Here is an 18,548-nt window from a genome sequence, read left to right as displayed (position 1 = left end):
GTGAAAGAAAAAAGAGGGGAAAGAAAAGAGAGAGAGAGAGAGAGAAAGAAGTGCCATTGAACTTTGACTTGAGATTGTGCTGTTAGAGAAGGAGAGAGAGAATCGGTGAGAGAGAGAGATGTGTGTGTTTGAGGTTGGGGGGGGGTCGGGGGTGGGTGCCTTTGGTTTAAGGGGGAGCGGACCTGTCTTGGGATGAGGGGTGGAGAGGAGGGGACGAGGAGGGGAATTAGAGGGTGAGGGACTTAGCCACCCTTATAGTCTTTCCACATGAGCAGACCTTGCACACACACATCCTGCCAAGGTCCCCCCAAGTCTGTTAAAGGGATAAAGAGCACGGACAAAGGAATTAAAATATAGATTACACAAAACGGCCACCCTGCGACTTATCTTCTAAAACCGAAGAATCTAACAAATTGGATCAGACAATATAAAGACGGGCCGAAAAGAGAGTGAGTGAAAGAGAAAGAGAGGGGGAAGAGAAACAGAGCGAAGCCGGATTGCAAAATGAAGTGTAAAAACACACACACGCATGTTGTCACACACACGCATGTTGTCAGGGATGGCGAGGGGCAGAAGGCCAAATACACGTGTTGATAGTTCTGGGAGGTTTATGTCAAAAACTGCTTTTTAGTAAACTGCAATCTATTGTTCAAAGTATAGATTTTACATCTGTTTGTAATTTAATAGAATAATATCTACTCTAAATCAGGATAAATAAATACCTCACAATCATGACAAATAGACCATATGTGTGTGTGTGTGTGCGTGTGTGTGTGTGTGTGTGTGTGTGTATGTGTGTGTGTGTATAAGATATAGCCAGCAGTGTAACTACAGTTAGCATGGTGATAGGAAGGACAGCCTCACCTGTGTTTCAAGTCCATGGCTATGTTGAGCAATGCTCTCATCCAGCTAGAGATCTGTATCTGTCTCTATCCATCTCTCTCTCTCTGGGTAGGAAGACGTCTCGATATCGCCTTGTTGTCCTGGATGGTAAGGACTGCGGGGGGGGGGGGGGGGGGGGGGGGGGGCTCTGCCAATGATCCACAGCTCCCTGTAAACAAAACAGACTCAGTTGAGAACAGGTGTTATGAAGACTACACACAAGAGACTACCAGTAATATTCAGCCAAGTGTTATAATCATTCACAGCACTGAAGCACAAGTCATTTCTTTTGTAAATATACGAGTTTAAGTCTGTGAGCTGGTCTGCTCGGATATGAGCCTGACCACAATTAAAATAACATGCTGTGCAATTCAACATCACTGTTAGCCTATCAGCACTGCACGTCATTGCATAAAGCCAGCACATTATGCTCATAAAACACTACCATGCATATCATTTTTTACCCTAAACACACATACATACTCACACACATTTAAACACATACATATATCCTTGAGTCATTTAATACATGTTTAAATTAAATAATATATAAGAAAACACTGTGCAAAAAATAATTTTTATAAAAAGAATCAATTCACCTATAACGATAGGAATTATCTAAATATAAACCTAAATTGAGATTTCTGGATTAACTATTCATATTGACATTGTCTGCTATTATTGCATATATCAGGTACACTATAAGTAAACGAACGGAAAAGGTAAAGACAAAAAATATGGCCAACGACTCTGTACCAAATGCAGCTTTGACTTTTAGAACTGGTTAAAAAAAGCATTATGCACGTTAAATTATTGTCCTAATGTTTGAATTAATCATGCTAAAATGTTAATCATATTTGAAGGCCTATAGAAGAAAATAAATACATGTGAACCTATTTTACGCTCATTTTGATAAACGGAACAAGACTAAGTCGCGAAAGACTTATTTTTTTCTTCACTTCAATAAACTAGTGTACGCGCTTTGTAGGCCTAATCCAAATGCTGTACATGTTGTATGAAAACTTTACTCTCTCCTATCCGCTGTACAACGGCGTTTATATATGTGGCACCCACACGAAGACGAACGAGAGATAAAGAGAAGATGCAATTATGCACCTTTTTTGTGTAGCCAATTTTTTCCTAAAATACAGTTGAAAGCCTACAGCAGATGGACCCGTATACCAATAAGTGTTAATATCTAGAGAAAAGCTTGGTTCAAGTAACGTTTTCGATGTAGCTTCTTACACAGTGGTAGCAAAAATGCAAGGACAATGCAGAAGACCTGGGACATACGGCAGATAGGATGAACATGAATGAATGAATTTAAATGTCGTTCATACAGTACGTTAAAGCTTTCACGGTGAAGTCTACTCTAACGGGTCCATAGTCACACACGCACACACACGCACGCACACTGTACTTTCAGAATTACAAAATGTTGAACACTATAACAGCCAGGCCCAGCTGTAAAGATTGTACATCCACTCAAAATGTTGGAAAGCATCTTTGGAAATGGGAGTTTATCTGAATCATTTTTTTTTCATTACTTTTCAAGGGTCAGAGGCGGTTGCTAAGCTACCAAACTCAGGATTCATAAGTTCAGAGAGATAGGCAACTGGCAAAATGTGTGATGAAAATAAGGAATATGTAAAAGTTTATATCAGCATACCTGAATGATGGGATATACCTATACAATTCTGTTGCAATTACATAAGTCAACAGCATAAAGTATAATAATAAAGATAATTACACAAATAATATTGGCAATAGTAGCAATAGATCATGATGGCAGATAATAATAACAACATACTGATTATTGTCAGGTCATCCATGCTTCACATACAAATTGTAGGGAAGGCCAGGAGGAAAGGCACAAACAAGTGCCTGACCAAAATCACATACCGTAGACATATTTCAGAAAACATTCAGAAACAAGTGAAAGCTGGTGAAATACAAAACAAGGTAAGAACCTTTTCCCAGAAATTACACACAGCCTCAGAGAGCTAATTTTCTCTACGAGAGAATCAGACTAATTTAAGGAAATAGCATTAGCTAGTGAGTGATTTCACCCTCAACCTAACATAAACACAATTTACTATGTTAAATAGATCAGGTTGTCATAACAATGTATTGCTGTATGTGTCATTATAGAAGACATCACACTTACTGTACAAATGGCAAGTGACTCTGGGTATTAACATAACAAAGCCCACATAGCCCTCCCATCCACCACACCACACCCACATACACACACAACACCCATGCACAAACCTAACCCACACCCTCCTGCACTATAGCTAACAGATGAGGAGTCCAGTAGTCAGTAAGACCAGACAGAGTGCCACATCACTGCTAGCTTTTCTCCTTCTGTAGGTTCACATCCAGGTGCTGTACTCTCCCCAGGATAGCTCAGACAACAGTCTCTCCTTTTACGTGTTGCTCCTACGTTTAGACTGTCAACCGTCACCAAAACAATTAAAATCCATGAAGCATATATTTATAGTTATATTGTTTTCTCTAATATAAAGGGTTGATTTGTGTGTCTTTGTCAAAACAGAACAGAGTGAGAAACCTATTGACATATCTGCCCTTCCAAGAGAACGGAGACTGACAGGTTGGCTAGGTTAGAAACATGCTGTATATATAAACAACCCTTCCACCCTCTCTTCATCTTTCCCGATCTCCTCTCTCTTTGCCCACAGAGAATTCTTGTCTTGCCTCATATCAGTTTTGTACCTCCTGTGTAATAAAATGCAGAATGGATTTGGGGTAAGGCAAAAAAAGATATACATATATATATATATATATTTTTTTTTTTCTTCTCATTTCGATTAAAACAGAGAGGGTGATAGCGGAAGACAATGGGAGAGGCTTCGTTCCAGAAGCTTCCAGACCAGACCACAAGCTCCATCTTCCGAGGCTTGGGCCTCCTCGTGCCAGACCAGACACATATTAATGTGGGAAACGTCTAGCCTGCCTCTCAGACACACTGCATTTCAATCTCAAAGGACCCCTCCCTAGATCCCTCCTTTTATTACCCCTACAGCACTGCATGCTTTTTCTCCACGATTTGACTGCAGGGTGGTGAGGCAGGTCCGATCATGTAATTAGACTATATTCAAACACTGTAGCCCAGATCACACAGTGGGTGTGGTAAATAGGGTTAGGTGTTGGGAGCATTGGGGGTAATCATATGATCTTATGGATTTAAATGTAAATGGGATCCAATGGGATTCAATGCATGCTGGGGAGGGGGGTGCTAGGGCTAGGGGACATGTCCAACCTGTTCCTGTCTTAAACCCATTGCTTCATTGTTTATCTTATATATTTGTTATTATCTGTTTGGTTTTATCACACTGAATTCCCAATGAACATAATATTCACTTAGAAAGGAGTTGAAACTGCCCACAAAATCAAGTGAATCGCAGCACAGAACAATTTGACTGTCCCTTGTGTGTTACATTGTACTGTAAGATATGCTTAAAATGACCTGCGCCCAAGTTAACCGTTTTGAATTTCTTAAACCGGGAATTGTTTAATAGTTTGTAACATGTTATGCAGTATAGCATCATGCTACTAAGGACAAATAATTTTACTTAAAATCAGTAAGCTTTGTCATTGGTAAATAAAAATATTGAATTTATCAGGGCTCTGTAATACTATAGTTATAGTACCACTTTACGGTCAGAGGCCTATGTACCCCTGCACACACTCAACACACAAACACACACACACAGGCCCAGATGACAGATGACAGATGACAGACAGATGACTGAAGCCATGTGAAAGGTAAGAAAGTGAGTGGGCTAGTGCAGGGTAAATCTCTAGTCAGGCAAGACCCTGTTCTTTCCAGGAAAGGCCTGTCTCTCCCTATTGTGATGTAGTCTCTCTGCCCCTCCTCTCACTTCCCCAACCAGAGACACAAGGATACGTCCTGGCCAAACCAGCTAGCTAGCTAGCTAGCTTTAGCTTGCTTAAAATTCAACAGGCCACACTGTGAATCCCATCTCCCCTGCCACAGAGGGCATGGAGGGAAGTCAGTGGTTGGAGAGGCGAGATAGATAGATGGCAGAGTGACACTTGTCCATCCAAACAGGTTGACATAAATAGGCCCGGGCAATCGGGTCATCTCTCGCCACCCAGCCGGCCGAACGGCCTTGCCTCCCCTTATCTCATACCTAGAATCTCCCTCTCAGCCAATCTGCCTCCTCACTACAGCACAACATCACAGCTGCCAGTGAAGACAGCGGGCAGTCCCGCAACCATGGCCATGCAGCCCACTTACAGTTCTAGAGATCTTTAATCAGATCAGTCAAGGAGTCCATATTGGGATAGTGTAAGGACTTGGCCAATCAAGAAGCCTTTTATTGCTTATACAGTCATAGACGTGTTTGTGTGCTTTTGTCCCTCTCACCCTCCCTCTCTCTCTCTCTCTCTCTCTCTCTTCTCTCTCTCTCTCTCTCTCTCTTTCTCTCTCTCTCTGTCTCTCTCTCTCTCTGTCTCTCTCTCTCTCCCTCTCTCCCTCTCTTTTTCTCTTTTTCTCTCTCTCTCCCTCTCTCCCTCTCACCCTCCCTCTCTCTCTCTCTCTCTCTCTGTCTCTCTCTCTCTCCCTCTCTCCCTCTCTTTTTCTCTTTTTCTCTCTCTCTCCCTCTCTCCCTCTCACCCTCCCTCTCTCTCTCTCTCTCTCTCTCTCTCTCTCTCTCTCTCTCTCTCTTTCTCTCTCTCTCTCTGTCTCTCTCTCTCTCCCTCTCTCCCTCTCTTTTTCTCTTTTTCTCTCTCTCTCCCTCTCTCCCTCCCTCCCTCCCTCTCTCTCTCTCTCTCTCTCTCTCTCTCTCTCCACCCCTCGTGTTGCGGCGGTCGCCAGCGTGGATAAGGCTGCTAATGTACATCATGAGGGTTGTGTACAGGGTGTACGTTTCCCTGTCTGTGAGCCACGCAGCCCCATAGATGCTATCTCCACATACAAGGCGACAAAGGCTCGGTGTGCAAACCTCTGGAGTTTGTCTTTCCAAAGTCTTCGCAAGTCTGTTTTAATGAGAACATCAATCCTCACTTTGGAAGATCAACCCCTCGCAAAACATCTTCCATATTATGTCTCCTTGTTGCTCCCGTTGTGTTGCGATAGCAGGCCTGCTAATGATGCCACAACTGATAACACAGCCACGCAAGATGTAGGCCAGAGTCACCACCGACAATGCAGCACTAACACTGCTCCTCTGACCTCATTCCTCTAGGTAGAAATTAATAGCAAGTTTTATATGTGCTCAGACACCCCACAGTGGCCCCATCATCAACTTTTTAGAGAGAGAATAAAACGGCAATGCAGAAACATTGATCTCTTGTAGAAAGAGACACAGTTGCTTGCCAGCACGCATATTGTCCGCTTTATACATTAGCTTTGATTGTTATACTCCACATATTCGCATGATAGGCTACATCACACGCACAAGGGGGCTATACTGCTTGGGTGAACACGTGACTCACAATAACGGACCAATCAACTGAAACACCTATCTCAACCATTTTTTTCTCACCTCAGGGTCATCCCCCCCAATTCCTAATGACATTAATAACCAAAATCACGTCATACAAACACGTTTGTACACCTGTCAGTTCTCCCAACGCAAATCCATCAGGCAACAGACTCTGCATCTACAGACTCCCGGTACCACTGCCGCGTTCCCCCCCTCATCACAGAATGAATGGAGGCTATCTCCGGTAGAATGACGCGATTCTGTCTTTCAATTAACAATCTCCGTTAAAGACATTACGGTGAATAAATCCGTTAGAGAGAACATTTATTCCATTTACACCCCCCTAGTCCACCGGAACGTCCACGGCGTCATTTCATGGAGCTAAAACGGACAGAGCCTGCTGCCGGTCCCCCGTCTCGGCCGACTCATCGTCCGGTAGCTCCGGGTCCAGATTTGCTTCGTTCCATTGGCGATTCCTGAAGTCTGCAGAATTAGTTTATACATTCGGTTCTCTAGCTTTATGATATCACATAAACTCATACAGCTAGATAACCAAAGAGAGAAACTAACCCACGTCTCTTAAAGGGACCGCCGCGTGCCAGATGCTGCTTCTGTTGTGGTCACATGGAAACATTGCATTCGCCTGTGCAGACCCGAGCTCTCGGTATCAAACTCACTTACACTCTTACACTCATACATACATACACACATAGACACGCACACACTCACCCACGACGTGCGTAAGCTTAAGGCCCACTTGAGAAATGTGTAGCCTTCACCAGAATTGCTTATTTATTTTTAACAAATGTATACCAGTATTGATCATATAAGATCATGCAATGTCAGCATTGTGCACCCGGAATATAATGCTAATATCCCCGCAATTTAAAAACCGTATATATGTATGAGTGTTTCAGTAATAAATGCGTAAAGGTGCGGTATAGTGTCCGGATCTATATGTCCCTCATTTTTATGCACCTGCCACTGTAAGTAGAGGGGCCTACAGTACCTTCCCAAGTTCAAACTGTGCTTGAGCAATAGGTGAAAGGTCACTGGTAACCTAGGTTCTAAACAGACCAGGCCTCAATCATCATTGAGGACTACATGAGTTTTCGTGTATTTGAATAAGACTAGTTCCTCACTATCTGTCAACTAGACAAACTCGCAAGTAGGCCTATATCGTGCTGTTTCAAATGCCAGTTCCAATCGACCCACTCGAACTATCAGGTCTCACAGTGGATTAGGTATTGAGAAAATTAATAAAGCTTGACAAATAATCAAAATATGAGCTGCTTGCTGCTAAAGACTCGGTACAAATGTCAACAACACACTAGATCAGGAGCTCAAGGTTTCTTTGTGGGTAATGTAGACAACCCCTATAACGTCCTAGCAGACATAGGCCTACCATATAAACCTACAACAATACGTTAATTATAAATACAAAACCTCAAAGTCTACACTGATGTCAGCCTGAAGCATAGCTCTAAGCGCAAATACTGTCGAGTTGAAAATTCAATACAAGTCTTGATCATGATATCTGTAGGCCTGTGGTGAACAGAGGTTGTTCACATGCCCATGGGTAAATGTTTTAGGCTTTAAGTGGTAAATACGCGTAATGCATATCAAACCCTTCTTTTCCTCACAAAGATACACCTTTCAATTTAGTCCTAGACTGTATGTTCTTAATTCGTGCCAGTATTGTTGCTAATATTGACCTAGGAAGTCAATGAGTTATTATAACAGCACGACAATAACTTAATCTTTCCTTAAAGCGTGATGGAAATAAAAAACATAGGTTACTCACATTAAACTGTAAATTCGTCTCCAATGTCCGTGTTCCAACAAAGTTTTTTTTTTTAGAAAGGCCTATTTAGAAATCCACAATCTGCCTTTTAACTGTACGGAAACAAGCAAGTTCACCCGAATCAGCTTCTGATAGACACCAAGCACCGTGGTCTGTTTTCACCGAGAGCCACTGACCCATAAAAGCGCCCGAAATCTATTCCATAACGTTACCGACACATTATCCAAACATAGCATTTTTCTCACGCCGTGTTTAGTAACATTACGGCTGTGTATAGGACACAATACGTTGCCAAAAGCTACTGCATGCTTCCCGAATTGAAGTGCAAAAGGAGAAGACGAGAAAGCGTTGCGACTGTCAGAGCGCCGGGTGCCTAGCTGAGGCTGGGAGAGACTAGCACGGGCCACCGGGGTCACGGCGCCAATAGAAATGTGATGTCACTAGCATTAGACATGCTTATTGACACATAGGCTAGCCAACATAGGGACAAGCACTGCACACGTCCGTGACTAAGCGCTCTGCAATGGCATTAAGGAAAAATAGTATAAAACTAAGAATTTGCCAGCCTTACAATAGTGACATCGATGAAAGATAGCCCTGTAGCTTTCTCCAGATATGAAACAGTCCAGTGAGAGGTGGTCTTAAAATAACATAATGACATAAAATACAGACACACATACTATGAAAATATTCAGCAGACTATATAAAATATATTAACCATGTAGTTTTTTTTTTGTTGAAATGGCTCTGAGCCTAACCTCTGACCAAATTTAACAAATAAGCCTTGTTTGATAAAACTGGACAATGTGGCTTTTACCATATGAAGACAGCATGTCACAGGCCTATAAATTAATCAGATTATCCCACATTTTGAGTAGAGTAGATTATTTTTACACAGGAGACAAAAAGCCCTCCTGTCAAACAGAACAGAAAAGACAAATTAGGTATGAGGTGAAACTATTTAAGAGTGTAAGAAAGATATAGCATATCCTTCACATGGATCTTTATATTATCAAATGGGATTTTAATATTCATATTATTAATAAAATTGTAGCATGGGCTATGCAGTGAATGTCTAAACAAATTCTATTTACCTCTAATTTCATCCTGTATATTATTGAGGTATCCCTCTCTTGGTGAAAAAATGGAATCTCCCACACCAAAACATGAAAGACTGCTTAGTCTAGAATATGGAACAAACCATTTCATATCAACAGAGGCTATACAATGTTACAGAGTAAAACGTAATGTATAAAGTTGTTTTTTATGATTATATTACATTCATGTCACTAAGAATACTGTGCAGGCCTTCCGATTTTCCCCAATTAGTATACATTAATCTGAACCTCGAAAGCAATTTGTTGCAGTGGGGTGAGAAAAATAGCTCACTCAAAATGTCATCATGCATTCACTATTCGTGTTGATCTTAAGGCCTGTATGAAGGTTACACAAGAACAGTGAACATCTAACAGAACTTCCACACGGTCTAATTAAACACCAAAAATAATAAAGAGAGTTCCTGTATAGTAACTGTGTAGACCAAAGGAAACAAAAAAAGCCTTGTTTAGGCCTCACATTTACAATATGACTATGATGCTGATTCAACTGAGGAAACACTTTTGGCCTACATGTATCCTTTCATTGTGATCTTGACATTTTCTTAAACCTTTGAAAACACAACAGGAACGCACCGATGTTTCAATCTGGCTGGATAATTTACATTTAGATTGTTAAAATATGAAATGCTTTCGTATTTTAATCAAATCAAGGTGGGTCATTGCAATTGTAGGTATAGGAGTCTTAGTAATATACTGTATTTGTTTAATTAGCCATGAACCGTTCTGTGATAGTGTGTGTGTATGTGTGAGTGAGTGTGTGTGTGAGTGTGTGTGTGTGTGTGAGAATAATGTTTGTTTCAATATAACGCAAATAAATAGGCTACTTGTATATGATCCATCACTTATTAAAAGCAGAATAAAATACATAAATACCTGCAAGACTTGCACCATAGGGGCGTGTATTGAGCACTATATGCAATTTGACCCTGAGTCAAGTAAAATCAGCCCCATGATACTTTTAACTACACTATGGAAGTTGTAGTTAGAGAGTTAATCGGTTATAGTTGAGAATCCAGCATAGTTCAGCCAAATTTAAACAAAACAACTATAAGAGTATGTAAACAGATGTGTTTGATCTAGATAAGTCTGGACTTAGATGCCTATAAACCCCCAAAGTGCTATGGGGCTCAACGCACATATATATGTGTAAGTGTATATGTGTACACGTGTACCTAGACAATAATGTATTTATTTTCTCCGAAATATATGTGAATATTAATATTACATTCAATATTAAAATGTGTGTGTGTGTGTGTGCCTGCTGGTGATGGCAGATTTATTCCCTGCAGTTATTGCACAGATATTGGAATCCAAAGACAAGATACTCCCCCGTCCTGCGTCATATCCTGTTCAGAAATATGATAATGGCTTTACTGTCCACATGGTATCACCCATCCTAGCTCGTATGTAGTTTATACATCTAAATGTAATTTTCTCATATTCTCATATCTCATTAGTCCCACCAAAAATGTGAAATTTACTCAATGACCTTTGGTCATATTAATTACATATTACATTTAATTGAGATATACTGAATAATCCATATTTAACTCGTATCAATGGTCTATTTAAAGTACATGGGATGCTTCAAGCAAATGATTTTGAACACGTGGTTTTAATGGGATTGTTTAGTATTGTATTAAGATGATTTTGTATATTTTCTGTGAAAAAATAAAACAATGTCTTGCCAATTATAGCTGATGAGCACTCGTGTTATTTAGTCTGCAAATATAATGATAACTTTCTATAATAATGATAACTTTTTGTTGTTATGATAGCTTTCTATTTCTAATGCAAGGAATTTCTTCCCATTGAGAATTATATGCCCTTATCGTTTTCTCAAAACACGATAGCCCTATTTGAAAAGCTTTTTTGAAAAACGGTAAGAAAGCAACAATAACATGAATTGATTCCTCAAACCTATTATTTCAGTGTATAGTTTGTAGCAGTGTGAACGTTAAAATAACGAAATGCTTGCCTTAGGCCCTGTCCTTGGTTCTGAAAGGCAACACGTTGTGATTTTCGTGTTCCCAGTTACATAAAAGAATACAGAGAAAAGTTAACTATATCACCAAATAAAAACTCTCACATCCTTGAACGATGATATATAGATATGGGCTTGAAAAATGATTTTGAAATTGTTTTGTCTAGAAAGGAATGAACCAGGCCTCCATGACTAACCAAGAAGGTGAGTTAAGGTCGATTCGTCGAGTTGTATCTTTTAATACGGTTCAAAAAGCTTACAAAGCTCAAATAACACTGTTTTAGTAAGCAACCTCAACGTTATTTAGAGGCACTTAAAATTGCATCGAATTTCAAATTAATTTAATCAACAGAGTTTGCACCACCGGCTACTAATCTTGCATATCTAAGGAATACAATGCATATCACACCGTAATATATTCGATTTAGAACTCACTAATCGAAGCAAAAGGGGTGGAGGAAAATGTGTTTACTTCCTTGCCTGAAAGTTGATCACACATATCCCTACCTGTTGCCATTGTATAGCCTATGTAGCACTGTGTCTCACTAAATAAAATGATGCATGGTGCAAATTCCAATGAGCAATAAAAATAAAAATAAATTAACCGGGCGGGCATCGTGAATTGCAGTGGAATAACAGTAGTCCAGTAGAATAACAATCGGACTTATCCGACACTTACAAATAACGTCAGTAGACAGCAGTTCTGATAATCACATTCGAAGTTCACAAGTTCATATTAAAAGAAAAATAAGAGGACCCCTTTTCTCTCACACAGACACAGACACAGACCATGCACCCCTGCAGCCGCTTTTGCTCCTGTTTCAGCTTTTGAAATGAACTTTGACTTGAGTTAGGATACTCCGTTACAACCGTTAAACGAAGTAGGCCTACGGCATATTTTACAGAATGATTATTATGAAATCAAATGCTGATTACCTATAAGCTTTTCAGAATAGGCTCAGTATTTCCCTTGCTTTGACATTTGTTAAATAAAGTTTATCCATTAAAATATTTTTTTTAAATCCTGCCTGTTACTGTCTCTGATATAGCAAAAGCCCAGTTAATTAATTTCACAGTGTAGTCCCGGAGCAGATATTCCCACAAACAAGTGACCGAGAAAAATGAAGCTACACAGAATTAAGTCAACATCAAGTTCAACAACGTGCTGATGCTCATTACCATGACAATGGTGTCTGGCAGCACACAAGTATTCTTAACAAGAGCCGCTGGCGTCAAGACACTCCGCCTCCCAGACCTCGAGACAGTTTCCCAGGCTCTCCTAACAATCGCACAACTGTTTGCTTTGCGCCGGGTTTGAGGCCCCTTAAGTTCGCCTCATCATTAGGCAACTTTGTGGGACTGCACAAAAGGACGGTTCCGTTAAGACATACGATACTGCCAAGTGCCAAACTCGAATTTTGTTGTGCGTTTCCCGTTTAAGAGATCAAAAAATATAGTAGGTTAGGCCTATATTTAAGGACAAATCTGGATTTTATTGTTTCTGTAGTGTGTAAGCAATTATTATCACTATTGTCATTAGCCTACTAAGAATTGTATTATTTACAAAATTCATAGACATTTTGTGATGGCAAGGCCATAGGTCTATAGTATATGTTCCCCCTGAAATAACGCCATGCATACTTACATGTTCAGAATGTTTGGTAATCCAGTCAAATCAAACATCGAAGTCCATCTTGAATTTAATTACTTCTGAAAATCTTCTGAAAAGATGCTCTGAATTTAACCCCGTCTGAAGACGGACAACCGGGAGCTATACTGAACGACAACACTTCCCACTGCATAGCCTATATGCCTTGAGCAGTCCCGCAACCCAAAGCGGTTTATGACTAACACTGGCATTACTTTAGCCTGAGTGAGCAGAGAGACGGCAACACATACTCGCTGCTTTCTGCGAGTATCCAGTCCAGCATCTCTGTTCTCACAGCTTCGGAAGGAGATCTGGTCGTTGGTCCCCTTTACGGGCGCTGCTGACGTGGACGTGAACAGAAACCCAAACAGTTTTTCTCCCCTATTCATTGTCCATTGTGAAATGATGTCCATTGTTCCAACTCTGTGAATGGCCCTTCTCCCTTTTAGTTACGCCCAGAATATTGGCTGATGGGCGGCTGTGGAGGGACGGAGAGAGGGGCAGCGGGCACCCATGAGCCCCAGACCGCAGACCCAAAGCTCAGACCCATGGGGAGAGGCTAATTGTTTGAAAGTCGATTGCCTATCACAATCAAGTAGCAATCAGCAAACTGCAAGCATACGACGTGCATCACTCAACAACCGTATGTTACAGGCTGCAGTATCATATGTATACGCATTTTAGACACATTTTCTAACACATTTAACTGTGATACATGCTATTGATATATCATCTTACAGTCCCGAGTCATATATTTTCCTCATATTCACAATATCCTTAATGTTGTCATGGTAAAGTTATAGTATAGGCTATTAGTAATTTCCACATAGCAGCATGACCGGAGATGTACAGTCACGTTCCCTAACTAGTCCCAGTGCCTGAGTCTGATTGAGGTTAGATACTTGCGATGTACCGAGTCAACACAGGACACAGAAACGATAGCAGACTACAAACCAGCGGTAGAAGAAGAGTAGAGCGCAACATACGGATGATGCGGGCGATGGAAAAGCAGCAGATTTAAGAACTGACGCAAGTAGGAGAGGAGACGAACCAAGACGAACACATGAGCTTGGTGCAGCTACCGAATCGAAGTCTGCAAACAGAGGTTCTGGCTCACGTTGCCTTTATGTGGTGCGCGCGGTGGCTATGTCTCCATCTTCTGACCGAGCGTATAACGCCGCGCAAGTAAGAGCCTATAATCGTCTGAAATCAGCAGTTCCCTCTTGATATTGTACACAGTACGTTTTATTTACGAAAATAGACAGCAAGGCTGCAGGTGGATTCTATATTTGAGACGCCTAGTTGGTTTTCCGAGCTGTTTAAATTTGACTACGTGAGTGAATGCGTGCTGACGTCAGAACTTGAGAGTCTTCCCAGAGATGTTATACCGTTTTAGGTTAATTTTGGAAGCAGAAAGTGTCAGCAAAACGTTTAATCTGAAATAAATACACTGTTACATCATGTTCAATACAAAAGCACATGTAGTTCATATGTTATATTAAAAACATATTTTCTTTTTTTTACCATAATGAGGCCACAATGTATTGGTTTATTCTTTTTTCTAATTTATTCATTCATCATGTTTGAAATGTGTAGGCTTTTGTGTGAATGTTAACGAGAGAGAAAAAGAGAGGCTGTCAGTAAAAACATTGCCATTAAGTAGGCTATCAGTCTCTATGAGAATGGTGACCTGCAACAGGTACCCTAATAAACTATTGACACAGTAGTTCAACTCAATTTAAAGGCTTCCAAAATCGAAGGGGAAGATCATATTGTAGGCTACCATTTAATGTCTAATTCCATCTACTATATAGTTTTAATTGTACTTATTAAAGTCGGCCTATAGGTTATTGGATGGGAAAGTAACTAACTGAACAGGTTCTATCATTAAAGATAACTTTTGCCACCAACTGCAGCTGTAGAGGCATTGGTTACCATATTTATTGTAGAAAATCAACTTTATTAGAGTAGGGCTAATCCATTATTTTACAGCTGGCGTAAATTCTTTAGCATTTTATTTTAATAATAGGTTTTGAAACTATGTACTTATCGAATAAGCCTTCAAAAAATCTCACATGAATTCAGAGACGGCATAATTTGCTAAACCAGAACAAAGGTGTGTGAAGAAATGATAGACCTTGATTACGAAAGCAGTAACTTTTGCTAGCTCGTATATACTTTCTAACATGACATTATACACATATTTGATAAATGGTTGGTTCGCCTGAATGTTGGCTTACTGTAAATAGCCACGCTTCTTGAGCGTCTTATTCACTATTTTAGAGGCTAAGTTTTTGTCAAAGAATAACAAAGTTGCCAAAATAATATGCCTATAATGATATTGATACCATATATCCTTTTAAAATGTAATAAGTCTGGCTTTTTATTTTAAAGCTACATGACAACAAAACAGTCAACAAAAGGCTATATTGGCCTATAGCCTAGGTGTTACGTAGAACTGATCTAAAAGTTAAATCTGAAATGTAAGCTAACGAATTTAATGTAAATGATCCACCATTAAATACTTTACATTATAAAAAAAAAAACATATTTTACTGTTGCGATGATAGGTCTGGTTTCGGTTATTCAAGTCATACTAAATATGGCGTCAGACAGGTAGGAAGAGCCAGGTTCCTGATATAAGCTTTTTGGATCCCTATAAGGATCGGTTTGAATTTACGATTAAGGAACGTGTGACCCAAAAGGCTTCAGTAGCCTACATGAAACTGGAGAATTTCTGGAATTATAGTTCTCGAGTGTTATGCATTTGATGAACACTTCTTCATTGACATGAACATTCATATGATTGTCTGGCATCCAGTTATTGGCAATACGGTATGTACAATCAAATAATGTGGCTTTATAAAATACACTTTCTGAAAAAAGAACATAAAAACAATGGTAGGCCCTTAAAATGATCCAAAATATCCACACAGTAAATATTGATGATATTTAGAAAGTTTCGGATACTTTAGAGTAAATGGTTGCACTAACTATTGCAATAGAAATACACACACATTAATATATTTTGATGAGTTATATGAATAAAATGAAAGTATATTTATAATAAAGACGCTATCAAGGTCTATACTCCCACTGTCCTTTGAAAAGGTTTAATTAAAGCTGATGTTTGATCTATGCTTGTTCTATGAGAGGAAAAATATAATCAATCAATTATTTAATCTATTAATTATAAAAGAAAATAGCAAACTAGTCAGTCAGTTAGCTATTTCACTAAGGAATCCATTTGAAATTGAGGACTTTTCCCTCCACAACATTTTCAAAATGTTTTATTTTTACAGTTTCATAATACAGTATTACATTGAAATTCTGACTTCAAAAAATATAGTTTTCCAAAAAGTTGATTTAGTTTTGCATTGTACTGCATTGTAAAGGTTTTGTCATACAATTTTAATTTAATAATACAATTTAAACTGCCTAAATGTGTTGTTTTATATAAAACATGGCCTAATCACGGTAAAATGTCCTTTTCATTTAATACTTGCAGGGCTGAAAACAAGGTGAACATTTAAAGAATACAAATTATATCAACAACCATCCCCACCTACAAGCTAACAATGCTCACTCCACAATGGAAAACATTATCTACCTCTTCAGCCATTTACCTACATCACTGTGTGTGGTGTGCTTGGCTACAACTGACCGATTCAAGTGTCATTCCTTGGGGAATTGTAATAACTGTGCTTCAAAGGGAATGACCTCACATTAGAACAACAAGGTTCAAAGGTCATTCGTTAAGTCAAATATTTAGGATGGAGTCTCTCTCCCTAGTGTGATTGACTTTCAACTTCAGATTAACACAATCTTAATTAAGGACCATAGCACAACCAGTATATTCTTATTCTAATGTAAAATATATTTTTTATAAATAATTAGAATGAAACACATTAGTGGATAATTTGATGACTTAATTACACCTGAAAATAACAATTGTGTGAAGAAAAGACTGCCTGGCATTACGGTTTCAAACAAGCCTAGAAGTCCTTAATTTGGCCTAGTAGTAGACATTTGAGGTTATGGTCAAGTTGGTCACCTTGAGGTCAAACCCAGCTGAACGTAGTCGAGGTGGTTAAAAAAATGTTTCTCCTCCTGTGTGACATTTTGGACCCTTAATGTCACCAATCAGACCAAAACCACATTTTGCAATTGAGTGAGGGAGACTGTCAATATCAATGTTTGTTCAATGCCCATTCACCTTCTTACCTTTTCACATGGAGACAAGTGTCACCTCTTACAAGACAGAATCTATAGTGTCAATAAAATACTGCTTCCATAGTATATGAGTATTTTCCTTACTGTAGCATCGTCACAACAGAATATCTATAGCATACAATACAGTATATGCTATACTAATAGCATACAATACAGTATATGCTATACTAATAGCATACAATACAGTATATGCTATACTAATAGCATACAGTTTGTGCTGCTTGAAGTTCCTCCCTGTGGATCCGTGCTCACACATTCAAAACTACCGGAACTTCCACCAGCAAGACCTACACCTCGGAGGCCTGGACAGAAATACACTCAACACACCCTTAACAGATATGAACAGAGAATTGGAGCAAAACGGGCTAGCATGCTAACCATGCATGTGCCAGCACCACCAAAGTCTGAGAGCACTTCCTGTACAGTACATCACTTCTTGTACAGTATAGCACTTCAATGGCCCTGAGCAAAGTATGGACAATTGGGAAACACCTACAGTGTCGGCAACATCAACAAAGAGAGTCAGCATACATTTCAATTTCAATTCATGTAAAGGCTTTTAAAGCAATAGGATCCACCTAGACAATCTATGAGTCAGGACTTTTTGGTGGGAAATCTGACACTTATAGAGGACACATATCAAATGAACCAGGGCTTATGAGCGCAACAATGACCTCAATGTATTCTGTGAAAGAATGACACTCTCTCAAATCACCACTCAAAACAGCTTCAAATCATAAAATATGCTGTTTGCTGAATATCTTACATATAAAATAGAATGAATCAAACAGCACAATATTATCTTTCAACACCACTTTGTAAATCTATAACATCCATGTAGTTGTCTCTCTCCCTTCACAGAAGGGAACACTGCTTTCCATTAGTGATGGATGGCTATTTTGTTTAATTCAAGAATTATGTTCAACATTTGAGTTATTTAGCGTTTGTATTACAAAAATGGTAATGACAACCAGCTAGCGCTATGACAAACGGAGCAGCAATGCATAGTTTCATCTTTTATATGTACACCTTACTTCCATCCTTATTATAATAACATTTAAGTTGTTAACATAATTCATGAGTAGAAGGCACATTTACTTCACTGCGAAATAGTAGGCCCATCATTCAAGTAGAATAGGGAAATGAAACTTACATGTTGGGTTTCCTTAGTCCTGGAGTCAGATACTGCCGAGGTGTTGAATCTTTCCCTGCCATGTGAAAAAGACTGGTTTCGAACTGCTCTCGTGCTTTAATTAGAAGAGGGCTGAATTTTATGCTAATGAGCGCTGACATCAGTCTGAACAACCTGCGCAGAATAAAAGACGGGAGCAAGAGGGCAAAACCGCGACTGCTTTCCCAGGCAATTCCGACGGTCAAGTTCAAGCGCGAGGCCTGTGCAGACAAT

This window comes from Hypomesus transpacificus, chromosome 10, assembly GCF_021917145.1.
Source record: "Hypomesus transpacificus isolate Combined female chromosome 10, fHypTra1, whole genome shotgun sequence".
Taxonomy (NCBI): Eukaryota; Metazoa; Chordata; class Actinopteri; order Osmeriformes; family Osmeridae; genus Hypomesus; species Hypomesus transpacificus.
Note: the sequence above shows the minus strand (reverse complement) of the source record.